The sequence below is a fragment of the Canis lupus genome, chromosome 18 (genome assembly GCF_011100685.1).
Source record: "Canis lupus familiaris isolate Mischka breed German Shepherd chromosome 18, alternate assembly UU_Cfam_GSD_1.0, whole genome shotgun sequence".
NCBI lineage: Eukaryota > Metazoa > Chordata > Mammalia > Carnivora > Canidae > Canis > Canis lupus.
In genome coordinates, this window is record NC_049239.1 from 50,909,143 (window position 1) to 50,927,261 (window position 18,119).

The 18,119-nt window shown below is 46.1% G+C and overlaps 1 protein-coding gene across 1 annotated transcript in view; it reads left to right on the forward strand.

Annotated features, from left to right (window-relative positions):
- The first annotated feature begins 1,815 nt into the window (after positions 1-1,815).
- Positions 1,816-18,119, forward strand: part of PC (pyruvate carboxylase) — a 100,452-nt gene continuing 84,148 nt past the window's right edge. The window contains exons 1-2 of the mRNA XM_038563786.1: positions 1,816-1,927; positions 7,116-7,153. The gene's annotated coding sequence lies outside the window, so the exon portion shown is untranslated. The remainder of the gene's footprint in view (positions 1,928-7,115; positions 7,154-18,119) is intronic.

The following is an 18,119-nucleotide window of genomic DNA, read 5'->3' on the forward strand; positions in this document are numbered from 1 at the left end:
TTCATTCAGACCTTTACCTGGTGGTGTTGATATGGGGGACTACCTGAACCTGGCTGGAGTCACCCAACCTTTGCTCCAGACCCACAGGTTCACAGGGACCAGCCAGGACTGAGCTGACATGTCGCAGCATCTATAGCATGGCCAGCTGTAGAGAAGGACCCTTGTCTTTCCTGAGGGACACCAGGGTCTGCATCTTACATGTACACAGTAGGGGAGATAAGATACAGGCAGGAAATGTCGAAATCACAAGGTAAGCATGCTAGAAGAATAGTAACAGGGACAACCATGTAAAAGGGACTCAATGTCCATCAAGCCCAACCGCTTTTAAGAAGAAATTCAATCCAGAGAGGGAGGGGCTCTGCCCAAGATCACACAGCTTTAATGCTTTCTGGCATAAAGTTCTGAGGTAGAAAGAGTCATAGGACTTGGACATCTAATAGAATATGAGCTCTATGATGTGATGCCAGGGGCTATGTCTTCACAGTAGTGTCCTGGCATAGCACAAGGATCATAGTAGGTGCACAATCACATGAATTTTTAAAAACATTATATTTATTTATTCATGAGAGACACACACACACAGAGGCAGAGACATAGGCAGAGGGAGAAGCAGGCTCCCTGTGGGAAACCGGTGCAGGACTCAATCCCATTGGAGGACCCCAGGATCAGGACCTGAGCTGAAGGCAGATGCTCAATCACTGAGCCACCCAGGCATCCCACAGTCAAATGAATTGTTAATTGAATGAATATGTGGATCTGGAGAATTAGGATTTTAATCCTTTTTCTGCTACTAAAATAACTGTGTTGGATTGACCTATGTTGAAGTTCAGCCAATAGGTGGAAGGAAGGACAAGAAAGTTGGGAGAGACAAACATTAACAGACACAACAGAGCATGGAGTTGTAAATATTTCTCCATGCTCAATAAGCAATTTCTAGTTAACAAGATGTTCTCATAGTCCTTGATCCTCCCTACTGTCTGGAGGGAGGTTATTTTTCCTCCATGTCCTGAGTACCACACGATGTACCCTATATTTTGTTTATCGTCTGTCTTTTCTCTCACTATAAAGCAGAGATTTTGCTTCGTTTTGGTCATTTCCATATCCCCTTGGCTGGTACAGAGCCTAGTTTATGAAGCTTTCTGTTTAATCAGGCCTTCTAGACCTTCTAGGTCCCCAGGGGCCTCGATTTGCAGGTTAAGAAACTGAGGCTCAGGGCGGTGAGGTTGCTTGTCCAAGGTCACACAGAGATGGACTCCTGCTCATCGCCCCCTCACCCCCACCCCAGCTAACCGACACAATCTCCATCACTCTTGTGGTACAACTGCCATCTCCTTCCTCCCGCCCGCTCCGCAAACGCTTTTCCTCCGCCCTCTTCCCGGTCCGCTCCTTGCATCCGCGTCCAGCCGGGATCTCCGGGTCTCGGTGCGATCTGTTTTGCTTGCGGCTTTGGGAGACACGTGCTACTCGGGTGAATGAATCGCACGTCCCCACCCCCGCCGATAGCCAATCACAGCGTGCCGGAACCCGGTTACTTCCGCCTATTGCGGGCGGAGGCCCCGGCGCCGCGGCCCACGTGGGGCTCTAAAGGCAAGGGAGTAGGCGGTGGTGCGCCGGGGGCTGGCTCTCCCAGCCTCCTCACCAATCCAGGGGCCCGCCGGCGACGCGAGGGGCGGAGCCGACGTGGGGCGCCAAGGCTTAAACGTGACGGGTAGGCGGGAGGTAGGGAGGAGTCCTGAGCCGGGAGCGGTGAGTGACGGTCGTCATTGCCCAATAACAGGAGGGGTTGGGCTGTCTGAGCCAATAAGAAGTCCGTAAGGCGGGGCCAGGACTGCAGCAAGTTCGGTTGCGCGGAGACCGCAGCTGTTCCCTGTCAGTGGAGGCAGCGGCGGTAGAGACGGTGGCGACGACTTGCGGCGGAGGCGAGGAGGTGAGTGCCGGCGGCGCTGCGCACCTTCCTCTCCTCGCGACGGGTCGGAGCCCGTGGGCGTGCGCCAGCGCCGCCGTGGGGGACGCTTATGTAAGGGTCGTGCGCGCCAAGGCGGTGCGGTCTCCACGAGTGACGGCTGGAGGAGACGGCGGCGGGCGGTGCGCGACGCGACGTGCGCCGCCCCTCCCTTCCCCCTCCCCCTCCCGCGGGGCGGCGGGCGCGGGCCCGCCTCCGCCCGCCTCACGGCGCGCGAGAGCTCCCGGGACCCTTCGCCTAGACCCCGTCCCGCCTCTCCGCGGGTGTCCGTCCGCCCGGGCGCAGCCGGGCCTCGTCAGCTCCGCGTCCCTGGCGGTCGCCGGCGACCTTATCCCTGCCCTCGAGCCCATTTTGCAGATGGAGAAACTGATGCACGGAACCCCCGGATGCCCCGGGCGAGAGGTCCCTGTGGATTCGAACCCAAGTCTGTCAGAATCGGGAGCCTAAGTTTCCCCCAGCGTCCTGGAAGTTGTTCAGCCCTGAAGGAAGCTGTGGCGTGCCGGGCGAGGGCTTTCTGTGTTCCAAGTGCCTGCACTCCGCCTGCTGTAGGGATTCTTGTAATAATCCGGTCGGGCATTCGTTTTAGAGGCAAAGCAGTGATTCGCCCGAGGCTGCTCAGTGAGGAGGAGGTGGGGCTGCACTCAGCCCGTTATTCTACAGGCTGGAGCAGTTTACAAAGTGCACTGGCCTCGGGGCGGTGAGGAGCAGCAGGTGGTCCTGGAGGTGCCCTCCTGGGCACGGAATCAGGAGCACCGGGCAGGCTTCGTGGACCTGCCGTGGCAGGTTCTTTCCAGCGGAACTTGTTTTGTGTACTTTTGAGTTGTTTCACCTCTGACAAGCTCTTTCCTCATCTCCTAAATGCTGGGGTTAGGCCAAGTCCCTTAGGTTCCCGGCAGCTCTGAAAGCCCTACAAATCAAAATGTTTTGTGAGAGAGAGTAGGCCAGGGCCCATTGTCCCCATTCCGCAGCTGAGAAAGCCAAGGCTCCAGGAGGTGCCGGTGTTTGCCAGATCACAGTTAGAGCTTCCAGTGTCTTTACCAAGAAGTCCTTGCCTTCTCTCCTAACGGCAGCCCCGGCTTCTCCATGCCACCCTTCCCCTGCCGGTGATGCAGACACTTACGGTGAGGGTGGATGTGCTGGACATGTGTAGTTGCTCACAGCCGGAGCTCTTCTGTTTGTCCATTCACCATCCTAATTCAGGAACTCTCCATCCCATTCTTTTGCACGCCTACCCTGTTGGGAGCCCTAGACTGGGCATTGAGATACTTGGGAGGTGAAGTTAATTCTTGCCCTAGGACTGCTGGCAAACTGGGGAGAGAAATAGAAGCAGAACTAAGCCCTGAGTGTACATGGCACAGGTATTTGTAGAGAACCCAGTGTGGGTGAGGTATGGCCTCTAAGGGGGACATGGAAGAGGAAATTCAGTAAAGGCCCACAAATCAGGGCAAACCACACACTAAGGCCAGGGAGAGAAGAAATGGGCTGGCTGGGGCTGGACTGGGGCAGGCTTTATGGAGGAGATGAGTCGTGAATCTCCTTCAATTCCACTGGAGCCCACGGTGAAGAAGCAGTGCTTGGATTTGAGCAGTCCAGGTTTTGTCATGGAGGAGAGGTGAGCTATACGCATTAGAACCCGCCAGAGAAAGGTTGAGGAAGATGGGAGGAGAATGTGGGGGAAGTAGTGCTTTCCAGTTGGATAGAAGTTTGGTCTGGCACTTAGAAGAGGCTTCTCTAGGAGATATAACAAGGTGAGGGCACTTGCCAAGGTGCAGAAAAGCCAGAAGTGAGATTGGGTTCCACAGGTGCCAGGGTGCTTGGTTGGGTGCCCAGGGCCCAGCAGCAGGCCTGAGCTACAGGTTGTGTCTGTGTTGTAGTGAGCAACTTGTGGGGAAGCATCTTGTGTTTCTAAATGGCTGCCCTGCTGGAAGTGGCTTTGTTCACAATTGTTGCCCAATATCTGTTTGTTGAATTGAATTAGATTGCCAGCAAAAGTTTCCACAATTTGTCCCAGTGTCCCCTCTGTGCCTTCTTTCCTACTCTCTCCCGAAGCCTACTCCAGCCTGATGGACCCTCTGTGCCAGTACTCACTTCCAAGATCGTCCTTCAGGAAGGTTTGCCCTGGTGGCTGTAGCCTCTTGGACCTCTGCTACCTTTGGTTTATGAATACAGGCCACTTGCCCTTTTTTGTCCTGCTCTTTGCTTTCTCCTTGTTTCACATCTGGCACTCCAGTACCCCACATATGGTGCTAGGTTCCAGTCCTCCCAGTGCTACTCACAGAGGCCCTGGGACCATGGCAGGGTGGATCTCAGACCCAGGTCTTTCCAAATTGCAGTTCCCCGTGTACCTCTGCCCTGTGTCCTGTCAGTGCTGTTGACAAATGTTTCAGGTGAATTACTGGAAATGGCACAAATTGGAAACCAATGAGGAAGGAAGGGCGGAAGTTGGGGAACCAGGAAGGGAGTACATTTGGATGCTGCATCGATGACTGTCATATGGCAGTGCATCTGGGAGGAAGGCCTGGGCAGACCCCAGACCATGTAGATCTTATCGCTAGCACTTTTCTGCATGAGCTGGATGCCTCTAGTAGATGTTCTTGAGGATTAGTGTGGGCCTTCTTTTTGGCTGCCTCCCAACAGCATCTGACCCTCTTCTGAGAGGGCCCCTACCCCTCACATCCGGAGAGTGTGCCTGTTTGGGGGCTGCTCTCTCGCCAGAGACCTACTTTGCAGAAGTGGGCCATTTTGCCTGCTTACTCTGAAACCTCACCTGGGCCTGACTGACCACTCCTTGGTCTCTGCCCTAGCTGCTTCTAGTCTTGGTTTTAGACATGTTGCCGAACTGCCAAAGGAGTAGAACACCATAAGGGACAGGGAAATGATGGGAAGAAGAACCATTTCCTCTTCCCTACTCAATGAAAAGATGTGAGGCCATCTCTGGGCTTTTTCTTCCATTTGATACCTGTTCAGGTACCCTCTTCTGCCTCAGCCCTCGTCTAAGACTGCTTGCTGTCATCCCAGACTTTCTTTTTGTGTCCTTTCCCCATTCTTGTTCCTTGGTGACCTTGTTTTCTGCAGGGCTTTTCCTCGTACCTTGTCCTATCAAAGTGAAATTATTTGTCAAGATTCAGGCTTTCTTACAGTATTAAGTCTTGCCAAGTCTGTTCAGTTGGAAGTGGGCTCTCTCTTTTAATAACAGTAATGATAACTAATAATTTATTGTTATTAACAATAAAAGCCAACCTTTATGGTGCTGTTACTGTAACTGTATGGTGGCAGGGGGCCTTGCAAGGCCCCTCTCCCCATCTATCACTTCATGTGATCATGACAACAACTCTACACCAAAAGTACCATTAGGCCCTCATTTACATGTCCACCCCAGGCCACCAGGCTTGGAGTCTCCCTGGCTCCCTCTCAAGCATGACCCCATTTTCTTTCTTTTCTTTTCTTTTCTTTTCTTTTCTTTTCTTTTCTTTTCTTTTCTTTTCTTTTTCTTTTCTTTCTTTCTTTTTCTTTCTTTTTTGAAGATTTTATTTATTTGTTTGAGAGAGAGCAGCAGAGGGAGAATCAGAGTCCCCACTGAGCAGGGAGCCCAATGTGGGGCTCGGTCCCAGGACCCTGGGATCATGACCTGAGCCAAAGGCAGACACTTAACCAACTGAGCCACCCAGGTGCCCCTTCGTTTTCATCCTCTATTTGCTAGCCCTCAACAACTTGCTCTTGGGCCTTTGGGGAACAGAGCCTGTGCCTTCTAGCAGGCTGCCTCGTGCAAGATACGTGCTCGATAAATATTTTATTGAATTTAATGCCTCAAACATTCATTTCTAGTCTTGAAATAATCTATCAAGGCAACTGATCTTCTTAGAACATGGATTCAGTACATTTGATGGCTTGCTGGCCTGTGTCTCCATTTTGCTCTTTACTGACCAGTGGCTAGAGCTGACAGACAGATGTGGCCTTTCTAAAACAAGGGGTGTCTGGGTGGTTCAGTTGGTTAAGCGTATGACTTTGGCTCCAGTCATGATCTCAGGGGGTCCTGGGATTGGCTCTCTGTAGACCTCCATGCTCAGTGGGTAGTCTGTTTCTCCTCCCTCCGCTCTTGCTCATTCTCTCTCTCTCAAATAAATAAATAAAATCTTTAAAAACAAACAAAAAAACTGAAAAAGTCTGTAGAAATCTGAAAAATTATGGGCTTCCATGGATCTAAACAAGGGGTGTGCTCTCGTGTGTGTGTGTGTGTGTGTGTGTGTGTGTGTATGTGTGTATGTGTGTATTATCTCTGCAGGAAAAGATCTGAAGAAACAGGGAAAGAGGAGACCTATCAGCTCTCAGGTCACGTAAGACAGTTCTTAATTAGTGTCAGGTTGCTTAGTGAGATAGGAACCAGGCTCAGAGAATCCAAAGGGGAGGAAGTAACTCCTGAAGGATTAGAGACAGCTCTGCCCAGAAAGTGGGCCTGGGCTGGCTGGAGGTGGGCAGGAAGAGAAAGCACTTCAGATAAAACAATACACATTTCTAGAACTTCTTGTTCTTATGTAGTGGGTGCTAGGAAAGGTCTTACTTTAAGCTTCTTACTAATAAGCACGTTGGCTAATGTCTGAGAGCATCCTTTGTACCAGGCTTGGTGCCAGTGCTTTGTCTGTGTTACCTCACTGGGAACAGCTGGATGCTGTTACCATTCCCATTTCACAGACGAGGAAACAGGCTTTGAGTGGTTATGGGAATGGGTGGCTGAGCGTCAAGGGTGGGGCCCAGACGGCTGGATAAGAGCCAGGGTGCTTGGGACACCTGCGTGTCTTGGTGGTTGAGCATCTGCCTTTGGCTCAGGTTGTGATCCCGGGGTCCTGTGATCAAGTCCTGCATCAGGTTATCTGCGTGGAGCCTGCTTCTCCCTCTGCCTATGTCTCTGTCTCTCTCTCTGTGTCTGTCATGAATAAATAAATAAAATCTTAAAAAAAAAAAAAAAAGAACCAGGGTGCTCTCAGCCCTGTGCTGTCCTGGGCTCCCAACCCCCACCGCTGTCCCAAGTCCCTAAGGTGGAAGCAAAGCAACAGGTATCTCTCTGGGTTCTAAATATATGTTCTTGCCACTCCTAGGTTCTTTGGGGGAATGCTCGGAGAAATGAAGATAACACTTCTTTTTTCTTTTACTTTAGATAGCAGCTGCTTTCTGAGAACTGACAGAACACTGAGGGTAAGTCCGTGCCTGAATCCAGGTCGGTGGGATGTGTGTGGGTCTTCTTCAGGAGCAGTTGTAGATGTTAGCAGTCCTAGAACATCAGTTATCAAGTTCAATTAAAAAAAAAAAAAAGGCCAAGTGACTGTCATCTGTACCTGATCTCTCTCTTGGTTTACACAGGAAAGTGACATCTGGCTCCCTGCCAGCCACAGTTGGTAGCCGGCAGCCTCAGCAGGAGGCCTGACTTCTGGAAGCGTGTGTGGCTTGGGATGCTGGTCAAGGGGAGGGCAGTGAGGCTTCCCAGGACCACAAGAAGCATGTTTAGAGCTGGGCACCTCCTGGGAAGACCCCTTGAGTCAATGAGTAGAACAGACGGCTGGGCAGTGGGGGACTCTGGGAAGTGTGAAGCTGGATCTGGGAGGTGGCTCTGTCAGCTGGCTGTAAAAACACCTGACACATGTTTCCAGACAATGACACTCAGGCTTTGGGAGTCAAAATGATAAGGGGACCAGGGGGTGCAGTTGGACCTTCTCCCATGTAGTGCTCAGGCAGCACTGTCCTATATAACCAGCTGCTTCTCTCACACAGGTTTCCCCTGATGCACTGATCTGGGTGCATCTCAGCCTAATGCCGAGGCCCTCTGGGCAGAGTCCACCTAACGATCCAGTACTTTTTCCTGCTGCTAATCCACATGAACATCCTAGCTGGGCACGGTCCTTGCACTCTGTCTAGCATTCCCCCTGTATTTCAGACACCAATAATGTTGCTCTTTGTACATCCAGAGGCAGGCCAGTTACTATCCTCATTTTGTAGCTGGGGGCCCCGGGGACATTGTGGCCCAGGGACAACTTTCCCCATGGCTCAGGTTCTGTGCTCAGAATGGAGATTCCTTTGTGTTGGGATTTTTCTTGGGTTTCCACCCATTGTGCAGGAGTTCTTCTCAGGTGACCCTTCATGACTTAGGAGTTGTCCTGCTTTCTGATATGTTCCCATGATCCTCTCTAGTCCTATGTCTTGGACCATTTTCCACTCTAGGATTGCATTTGCTTTGAAAAGCACGTGGAGTAGGGTACCTGGCTGGCTCAGCATGTGACTCTTGACCTTAGGGTTGTGAATTCAAGCCCCACATTGGGTGTGGAGCCTACTTATATATATATATAAACTCATTATATGCGAACCAGGTGGAGTAAAGGCAGATGGATGTGAATTTTTGATGGACTCTACTCCATAAAGGTTCCACTGCCCTGTTCTCTGTTTGCTCTTCTCTTTCTGTTCTTGGTTGACAGAGTTGAATGTTATTGCTCTTACTTGCATCCCTTTGAGGAGAGGTGGGAAAGTTGGGTGAAGGCCCCAAACCACCTATCTTATGGAGCTGAGAAACTGGGGCCCAGAGAAGGCTGATTAGCAGTATCCAAGATTCTGACCCCCTCCCCCCCTTTTAAGAGTGTCTTCTTTTCTTGTATATCTTCCCTCAAATCCATCAGTAGCAAGGGAAAATTAGTTGCCAAGAAGGGCTGCCTTTTACCAGCTCATCTAATTTGTTAAGGCTTGTCTGGCACTTCATCCCTAAGTCCCTGCTGAGTCCCTGGAGTTTTGCTTATTAGTTACTGGAACTAAGACTGCCATGGGAGGTGGCTGCCCTGTTCTCCTCCTTTGCTGTCTCCTTGGTGATCCTGGAGGGAGGGGGATACGGGATGTTGTTGGTTTTTTGGTTTTTTTTAAGCAGAATGCCGGTAGGTGTAACTGAGGTCATCCCAGCAGCCCCTTATTGCTGCTGTCCACAGCTCCTCATCCTGATTTGCCTGCAGGCCAGAGAAGGGGGTGGGTGTGGGTGGGTATCGAAGACTACTCTAAGTACATTTCCACCAGCTGTGTGGGAATGGGGCCAAACTCCACATGTGGCAGCTCCCCTCCCCACGGACATTCATCCCTGGCTGAGGCCTTGGGTAAAATTCCATGATCTGTCTGTGCTGAGTCATGCTTAGTCTCTGAGGATACGTGTGGCACCTTTCACATGTCTGTCCCTAGTCAGCCAGGGGTCTGGGAAAGGCTATTTCTCTGAAGTGATATCCTGCTGCTGATCATTTGTATTTGCATATCACTGCTTTTACTAATGTGCTGTTTACCAGTATGAAATTTATTAATATGAAATCACTAATAATAAATGTATTGTTTATTCTGGATTCCTCTCTTATGGATGAGGAAACTGAAGGTCAGAGACTAAGTGATTTGGTGAGTTTTAGGTGACTGGAATGTCAGGGTGAGGTTTGTGATGCAGGCCCCCGCCCCTTCCCCTGGGCTTTTGTGTCACACAAAGATTATTTGGAAGTAACTTTGGTTGAAAAAAAGATTGATTTTCAATTTGTTAACGTCACAAACTGAAAAACCAGCCTGTTCTTTTAAGGGCTAGTCTTTTGTTATTTATTATTTATTTATTTATTTTCAGTTTATTTATTTACATAGTTTCCACACTCAGTGTAGGACTTGAACCCACGACCCTGAAATCAAGTGTCTTGAGCTCTTCCAGCCAACCAGGTGTCCCAAAGGCTAGTCTTTTATTTTTTAGAGAGGGAGAGGATAGAGAGAGGCAGAGGAAGAGGGAGAGAGAGAATTTTAAGCAGGCTCCATGCCCAGCTCGAGCTGACATGGGGCTCGATCTCATAACCCTGAGATCATGACCTGAGCCGAAATCAGAAGTCTGATGCTTAACCAACTAAACCACCCAGATGCCTCTAGTCTTTTAAGTTTAACTTTTAAGTAGGGCCTACAGATCTTTCTGTTCTATTTATGATTCTAGAAAATTTTGACAGTCAATTTGAAGGGACTTTCTTTTTTTCCTTTTTTTCTTTTTTTTTTATTTATGATAGTCACACAGAGAGAGAGAGAGAGAAAGGCAGAGACACAGGCAAAGGGAGAAGCAGGCTCCATGCACCGGGAGCCCGACGTGGGATTCGATCCCGCGTCTCCAGGATCGCGCCCTGGGCCAAAGGCAGGCGCTAAACCGCTGCGCCACCCAGGGATCCCTGAAGGGACTTTCTGATTAATACTTGGTTCCATTTGCAAACTTAACTCATTTGAAAATTGTAACTTGAGGATCCCTGGGTGGCACAGCGGTTTAGCGCCTGCCTTTGGCCCAGGGCGCGATCCTGGAGACGCGGGATCGAATCCCACGTCGGGCTCCCGGTGCATGGAGCCTGCTTCTCCCTTTGCCTGTGTCTCTGCCTCTCTCTCTCTCTCTCTCTGTATGACTATCATAAATTAAAAAAAAATTAATAAAAAAAAAAGAAAATTGTAACTTGAATTTATAAATTACATTCAACTTTCTTTAATTATTTTAACTCTTCCATTGTCTGTTTAACAAATATCTCTAATGCTTAAATAATTCCTGTAAATCTAATAAATTAAGCTGACAAATTTTCTTAAACATTCTTATGTTTTACCACTTGAAAGCTATTCTACTCACTTTATTGAGGTGTATTTAACATAAATTGCACATCTTTAGTGTACAGTGTATGTTTTCACATATGTATACTCTTGTGAAACCTTAACCACACTTAAGATAATGAACACATCGGGGATCCCTGGGTGGCTCAGTGGTTTAGTGCCTGCCTTTGGCCCAGGGCGCAATCCTGGAGTCCCGGGATTGAGTCCCCCATTGGGCTCCAAGCATGTAGCCTGCTTCTCCCTCCTCCTGTGTCTCTGCCTCTCTCTCTATCATTCGTAAATAAATAAATAAATAAATCTTTAAAAAAAAAGATAATGAACACATCCATCACCTCCCATATGTCCTCATGCCCCTTGGTAGTTCTTCCCTTCCACCCCTTTCTGCTTCCCCCAGCCCCAAGTAACCACTAAATTGCTTTCTGTTACTGTAGATTAGTTGACATCTTTTGGAATTTTACATTAGTGGAATCAGAGAGTATGTATCCTTTTTTGTTTGGCTTCTTTCACTCCGCATAATTTTTTGAGGTTTGTCCATGTTGTTGCATCCATCCGTAGTTCTTTCCCTTTTGCTTCAGAGTAGTATTCCATTATGTGGGTACCCCACAGTGTGTTTATTATCCATTCACCTGTTGTTGGTTGTTTCACTCATTTTCCAGGTTTTGGTGGTTCTAAATAAAGCTGTTATAAATGTTTGTGTACAAGTCTTCGTGTGGATATCTTTCCTTTTCTCTTGGGTAGACATGTAAGAGTGGAGTGGCTAGATCATATGGTAGGCATGTGTGTAACTTGAACTTGCCCAACCTTCTTCCAAAGTGGCTGTACCATTTTACATTTCCACCAGCTGTGTATGAGAGCTCCAGGCTCTCCACACCTCACTGATACTGGATATGGTCAGTCTTTTACATTTTAGGCATTCTAAAAGATGTGTATTCATGTTTTGTGGTTCCAATGTGAATTTCTTTTGTCACTATTGATGTTGGGCATATTTGAGCTTATTTGTCATCTGCCATACTGATTTTAAACTTAATAAAATTCCTGCTTAAAATTGTGTCTGAACCAATTACTCAGTTACATATGTTAATTGGGAATCTTGAGACTAACTTGTTATTCTGAACAGACTGAATTCCCTTGAATTAAAGTACATAAAATAATAGATATGTACAGATTTCTTTTTATTTTCTTTTTTTTTTAAGATTTTATTTATTTATTCATGAGAGACACAGAGAGAGAGAGGCAAAGACACAGGCAGAAGGAGAAGCAGGCTCCATGCAGGGAGCCCGATGTGGGACTTGATCCCAGGACTCTGGGATCACGCCCTGAGCCAAAGGCAGACGCTCAACTGCTGAGCCACCCAGGCGTCCCAATAACATACAGATTTCTTAACACAAAATTATAAATACTATGGTTTTTATTTTCTTGGGTATATTTATTCTTAATGCTTTATCTTCCTGGAATTAGAGAATCTTGCCTAACAAAGAAATCATGCTGTGATTTCAAACTGTAATAAGTTACTTTCCTAAGGAACTTGAGGAGTTTCTCAACTAGATGACATTTCTTTATAATTCAAGAGATCCTAGCCAGGATAAAATTAGTTCTTTTTCTTTCAGTCCAACTGCTAGGCAGAGCCCTGATTCATTGCTGTTTTGCCCCCAAATGGGGATAGTCTCGCAGCCCATATGTCCCAGATTGAAGCATCACATTACCTAATCCTCTTCCCATGAAACTCTGCACTTTACCACCCAGGCTGCCATACTATATGACTGGATCACTAGATTCAATTAGCCTATTTAAGGCTTCATTTCTCATGTACTATGGTCACAAAATAGGTGGAATTAAAGTACGAAATAGGTGGAGTTGAGATTCTGTGTACTTCCAAGGCTTTGTTAGACCAAGGAATAGCTGTAAAATCAGGTCAGTGACCCAGCAGTGCGAAAATTTGAGTCTTGGTCTTCGGAGTCTAGGTCTAACATTCTATCCCCTAACCCCCCCCCCCCCCCCCCCCCCCCCCGGCTTCCATTTCTTACATCTTCTCAAATGAAGAGAAAGGGAATCTGGTACTTCAGAGACTGGTGATTTCTGGTCAGGCTTGGTTACCAAGAAATCCTGGTACCAAGAACCCATGCCTGCCTTTTTCCTTTTCTTCAGTTCACCTTCCTGGAAATATTAAGAACCCTGGCTTTTCCCGACCTTACGGTGGAGAGCTACCAATCTCTTTGGAGGGGCCATTACCATCAAATTCTATTTATAGATTTGATGTTAGGTGATAAATGGATGTGGACTTGCATTCCCATCCTGGTCACTAGGTGGGGCCTCAGGAAACTTGTGGGTGATTAGTGGGACCTGGTTGAAAATTATTAATGCAGCCTGACCTCTCCTGTGATGGCCAATGCTGACGTCACCCCACGTGAGTAAGAGTGAAGGTCTGTGGAGTTCCAAGAAAAGGAAATTTGAGTGGGGGACTGTCTTAGATTTCTGCTCTGCAGTCTGAAATACAGTCTTTATTTACCTTTGGCTCTGAGATTCCCCTTCAGGTGGTGAAGCAGCACTGTGTGATAATAAAGAGTATATTGATGATGGCAGTGAATCACTGAGTTAGCAGAATCTCTGTTCAGAGAGGGAGGAAGATGTGCTCCACCGTGGGGCAGGACATTAAATGGCAGAGGATATATAGAAGATCTCACCTAAAACTTAATGTAAATAAACAGCACTTGATATAGCAATTCCAGTTCTAGATATGTAACATAAAGTATAATGGGGCAAGCACACAAACTGGGCTGTTCAGATCAGCATTTTTATAGCAGAAAATGGGAAACTGGGGTACCTGGCTGGCTCAGTTGGTGGAGCATGCAACTCTTGATCTTGAGGTTGGGAGTTCGAGCCCTACACTGGGTGTAGAGATTATTTAACAATAAATCTTTAAAAAGGAAAAAAAAAGAAAATGGGAAACCAAAATGTACATCAAAAAAGTATTGTTACATATGCAGTCTGTTCAATGTCTATATAATGCAGCTTTAAAAATAGCCCATGTACCCTAATCAAACTGTTGCTCTAAATTTGTTACCCTAGAACAAGATGTGTTTATTTGAGAAAGGTATATTATAAAACAGAATGTATAACATCTTTTTGGTTATTTTGAAATGCTATACCCACATTTTTTTCCTGGATGCTGGAATTATAAAATTATGTGTTTAAATTGTTTTGTTTTGCTGTGTCTTTTAATTTTGAATAATCAGCTTTAAAAATGTTGTGCGAATCCGAGAAACCACCACGGAGCCGACACCGATGCAAGTGCACAAGCGTTTATTAGCAAGCTCGAGCTTGGGTCCAAGTGTGCCCGACACAGCGGAGCAGGGACTTGAACCCCGAAGGGGGTTACAGCTGGGTTTTTTACAGGCTGGTCTAGGGGATTTTCAGAAGGGTGGAAGAATTTCTCCAAGTTCTGTTTACATTCTGATGTGGGGCTTTCAAGGGCATTGAGCTCTGTTCTCATTCTAATATGAGACTTTCTACCATGGGCGTGGGCTCTGTTGTCTTTCTGATATGGGATTACCTGCCGAGGACATTGAGGACATTCTGCAGTTTTTCCCATAAAGTTCAGCTCTTATTCACAGGAGCCTAAGATGGCTGTACTTGTGCTAATGCTAAACTTTAGGTGGGATGGCCTTAATTTTTCTTGGCCTCCACAAAAAAAAATAGAAGGGTGCAACTTATAATACTATGTGGGACATAAGATCAGGGATAGTGTTTAATTATCAGACTTCCTCTCTTTTACCTCAGTTCTCCAACAAATTGTTTAGGGGGATGAAAACCATTTTCTAAGAGCCATACATGATATAGATTCCTGGGTAATAGTGGAATAAAGACTTCTTAAAAGATGCTCCTCTCTAAAGAAATGAAAAAAATTGGCAAAAATTGTAAAAATAATCTTTTTCAGAACTCTGGAAATTAAAGGCTTGCAGCAATCCAAGGAAAATTTACTCAAGAGAAATGACTAAATCTTATTTTCCACAGAAATTATGAATTCTGCAAAGAAACAGAGAATGGCACATGCATAGGAAAAGCTGCCAAAGGAAACTGTACTCAAGGAAGCTCAGATGTTGGACTTTTATAAAGACTTTAAATCAGCTATGTTAAAACATGTCTAAAAAACTAAGTATGAGAACAGTGCCTCAGCAAATAGAAATGATAGAAATTATATAAAAAAAAAAAGGGGCAGCCCTGGTAGCCCAGCAGTTTGGCACCGCCTTCGGCCTGGGGTGTGATGCTGGAGACCCGGGATCAAGTTCCATGTCAGGCTCCCTGCATGGAGCCTGCTTCTCTCCCTCTCCCTCTGCCTGTGTCTCTGCCTCTCTTTCTCTGTCTGTGATGAATAAATTAAAAAAAAAAATCTTAAAAAAATTATTAAAAAAAGAACCAGAAAGAAGTTCGGGAGTTGAAAAATACAATAGCTAAAAGGGGCTATAATAGAGGGGCTTAATAGCTGAATAAAGCAGGCAGAAGAATCTGTGAACTTGAAGATGGGTCATTGAGATTATCCATTCAGAGGAACAGAAGGGAGCAAGAATGAAGGAAAATGAACAGAGCCTCAGACACCTGCATAACACCATCAAGCCTATCAGCATTATTACACAACAAAAATTCAACAGTAAATTGGAAGATCTCATTGGCTTTATTTATTTATTTTTTTCTCATTGGCTTTATTAAATGATTCATGAATCTGGCAGCATCCCAACTAGCAAGTAGAGGAGAGCTCTGAGGTGTCGTACCAGGTATTTAAAAGAAGGTATTTATAGGAGGGGGTGGGTGAGGCAAGGAGTTATTAGCAGAATAAAAGAAGAAATTGTTCAAGATCAGTCACCTTCCCTTTGGTGATCTTATTAGATGGATTACGTTATCTTTCTCTGGGAGATGCAAAGGCCCAGATGACAGATTACCTCTTTGGTGCTGACCAGCATATTCTAGATTGATTGGTTTAAGATTCCAATCCTAGAGAATTTGAAACTGCAATTATTATTTATTTTTTTAAAATATTTTATTTATTTATTCATGAGTGAGAGTGAGTCACACAGAGTGAGAGAGAGAGGCAGAGGGAGAAGCAGGCAACACGCAGGAAGCCCAACCTGCGACTTGATCCTGGGTCTCCAGGATCAGGCCCTGGGCCAAAGGCGGCGCTAAACCCCTGAGCCACCAAGGCTGCCCTGGCTGAGCCACTTGGGCTGCCCTCAATTTCCATTTTAAAGTAACCTCTAGGGATCCCTGGGTGGCACAGCGGTTTGGCGCCTGCCTTTGGCCCAGGGCGCGATCCTGGAGACCCGGGATCGAATCCCATGTCAGGCTCCCAGTGCATGGAGCCTGCTTCTCCCTCTGCCTGTGTCTCTGCCTCTCTCTCTCTCTCTCTCTCTCTCTCTCTGTGACTATCATAAATAAAAAAAAAAGAAAAAAGAAAAATAAAAAAAAGAAAAATAAAAAAAATAAAGTAACCTCTACTTAGGTTGAGTAGATGGGGCTTGAACTCAACCTCAAGACCAAGAGAGTCGCATGTTCTACCCACTAAGCCAGCCAGGCATCCCTGTGGCTTTCTGGTAAAGTGTGTACATAATGAGTCCTAGCAGGAGAGGATGGAGAGAAAGGGGCAGAACAAATATTTGAAGAAATAATGGCCAAAACCTTCCTAAATTTGATGAAAAACAGTAATTTATGTACCCAAGAAGCCCAGCAAACTCCAAATAGGAAAACTCAAAGAAAGCCACATTAGGCATCTCATAAAGAATCTTTAAAGCATAAAAAAAATAAAAAATAAAAAAAAAAAAAAAAAAATAAAAAAATAAAAAAAATAAAAAAAAAAAAAAAAAAAAAAAAAAAAAAAAAAAAAAAAGAATCTTTAAAGCAGCACTTAAGCAACTCATCACAAACAAGGAATCTTTGATAAGATTAAGAGCTCATTTCTCCCTGCAAACCACAGAGGCCAGAGGCAGTGGGATGAACACAGGTACCAGATGAGGCAAACTTTCAATGTATTTGACATTTGAGTCTGAGATAGCTTGGATCTCTTCTGTCATCAGGGACAACATATCAGTTTAATCCTTAAATAACAATTACTTGAGGTCTTTTCACACTTATTCTGCAAGAAGTCTGTCTTTTACCATGTTCCCCTCCCGAAGTATTTCTAGAAATACCTAAGGAATGCTTATTCTATTTTCTACCAAACCTAGAACGTAATAGGCCCCCCAAAATATCTGTTAAATGAATGAAACCTGTCTGGGTTGCTTCCTTCTTTGGTCAGCTGTCTATCCACTCTTGTGTGTGTCATCTCATTCTCCCTGTCTAAGGGTTATTATACCATCTTGCCTGAAACATGCAGACTAACCAGTTTAATAACTTTGAAAAACAGCATTTAAAAATATTACTGGACATTTTACAAAATTTTACTGACTGCTTGTGGATAGCAGAATGGAATTACAATACAGAAAAAAAGAAAGTTTTGAAAAATAGCACTGTTGCTATAACCTAATAGTGGCAGCTTCTCCCCTGACCATTAGTCATCAGGTTTCACCAAATATTGGGGGCTAATCATGATCAGCACTTCCCAGGACACCATGGAACATCATCTGCTGATATTCTATTGTTTCTCTTGGTAACACTCCTCATATATGTACCGCACTTTACAGTTTCATCATTTCATTGGATAGTCCTCACAGACACTGGTCAAGATCATGGTTTCGCTGTTTATGAATGATAGATCAGAGATTGGAGGGGTTCAGTGACTCAACCAGCTCTGCCAGGAAGCTTTGAAAGCAGCAACTTGACTCCTGGCGTTGAGACCTTCCTGCTGTCACACAGGATTAGAATGTGATGTGGCCGTGTCACAGTGTATGGGCTGAAGAGATCACTCAGAAACTCAGTCTTTCCTACTTTAGTTCATCAACTCTCGATGGGGGTTTGCAGCTCCTCCCATAGGAGCCATTTGTTGGCACTGGACTTTGGCCAACCAGGAGCCTTCACTCAGGGCTGGGGGCTCCTCCCTGCCATGTTGCCAGAGGCCGAAGGCAGGGCCATCTCTACAAGACTTGAAGGTTTTGCTCCGCCTGCCAGGCTTTCGACTGTTCTTTTCCAGCTGGTTTGCAAAGCCACTGTTTGTGTTTTTACTGACCCAAGTCATATTTCCCTTTCCCTCCCATTTTATCTCTGATAGTAACGGCAGTTGAATATTTGGCAGAATACATTCCCCATGACCTAAGCCTACAGATGTTTCACAGTTGAATAGTTTGAGAAAGGCAAAGGTTATGATTGTGAGGTGTTCCAAGAAATTGTTCTTTCCTCAGGCGTTTGCTGTGCATCTGTGGCAGGCATTGCTCTTTACTAAATCCTGTAGGGCTATAGGAGGATCTGACAATGCTGTGGCCCTTGCCTTTGGTTGTGTATCCCATGGCTCGGGAGAGAAAATGCATGCGTGTGCTGGGGCAAAATACAGGCTCGCTCAAGTAGTGCCTGTTAACGATGAAGCATTATAACTCCTCCCCCCTGAGGGCTGCTTCTG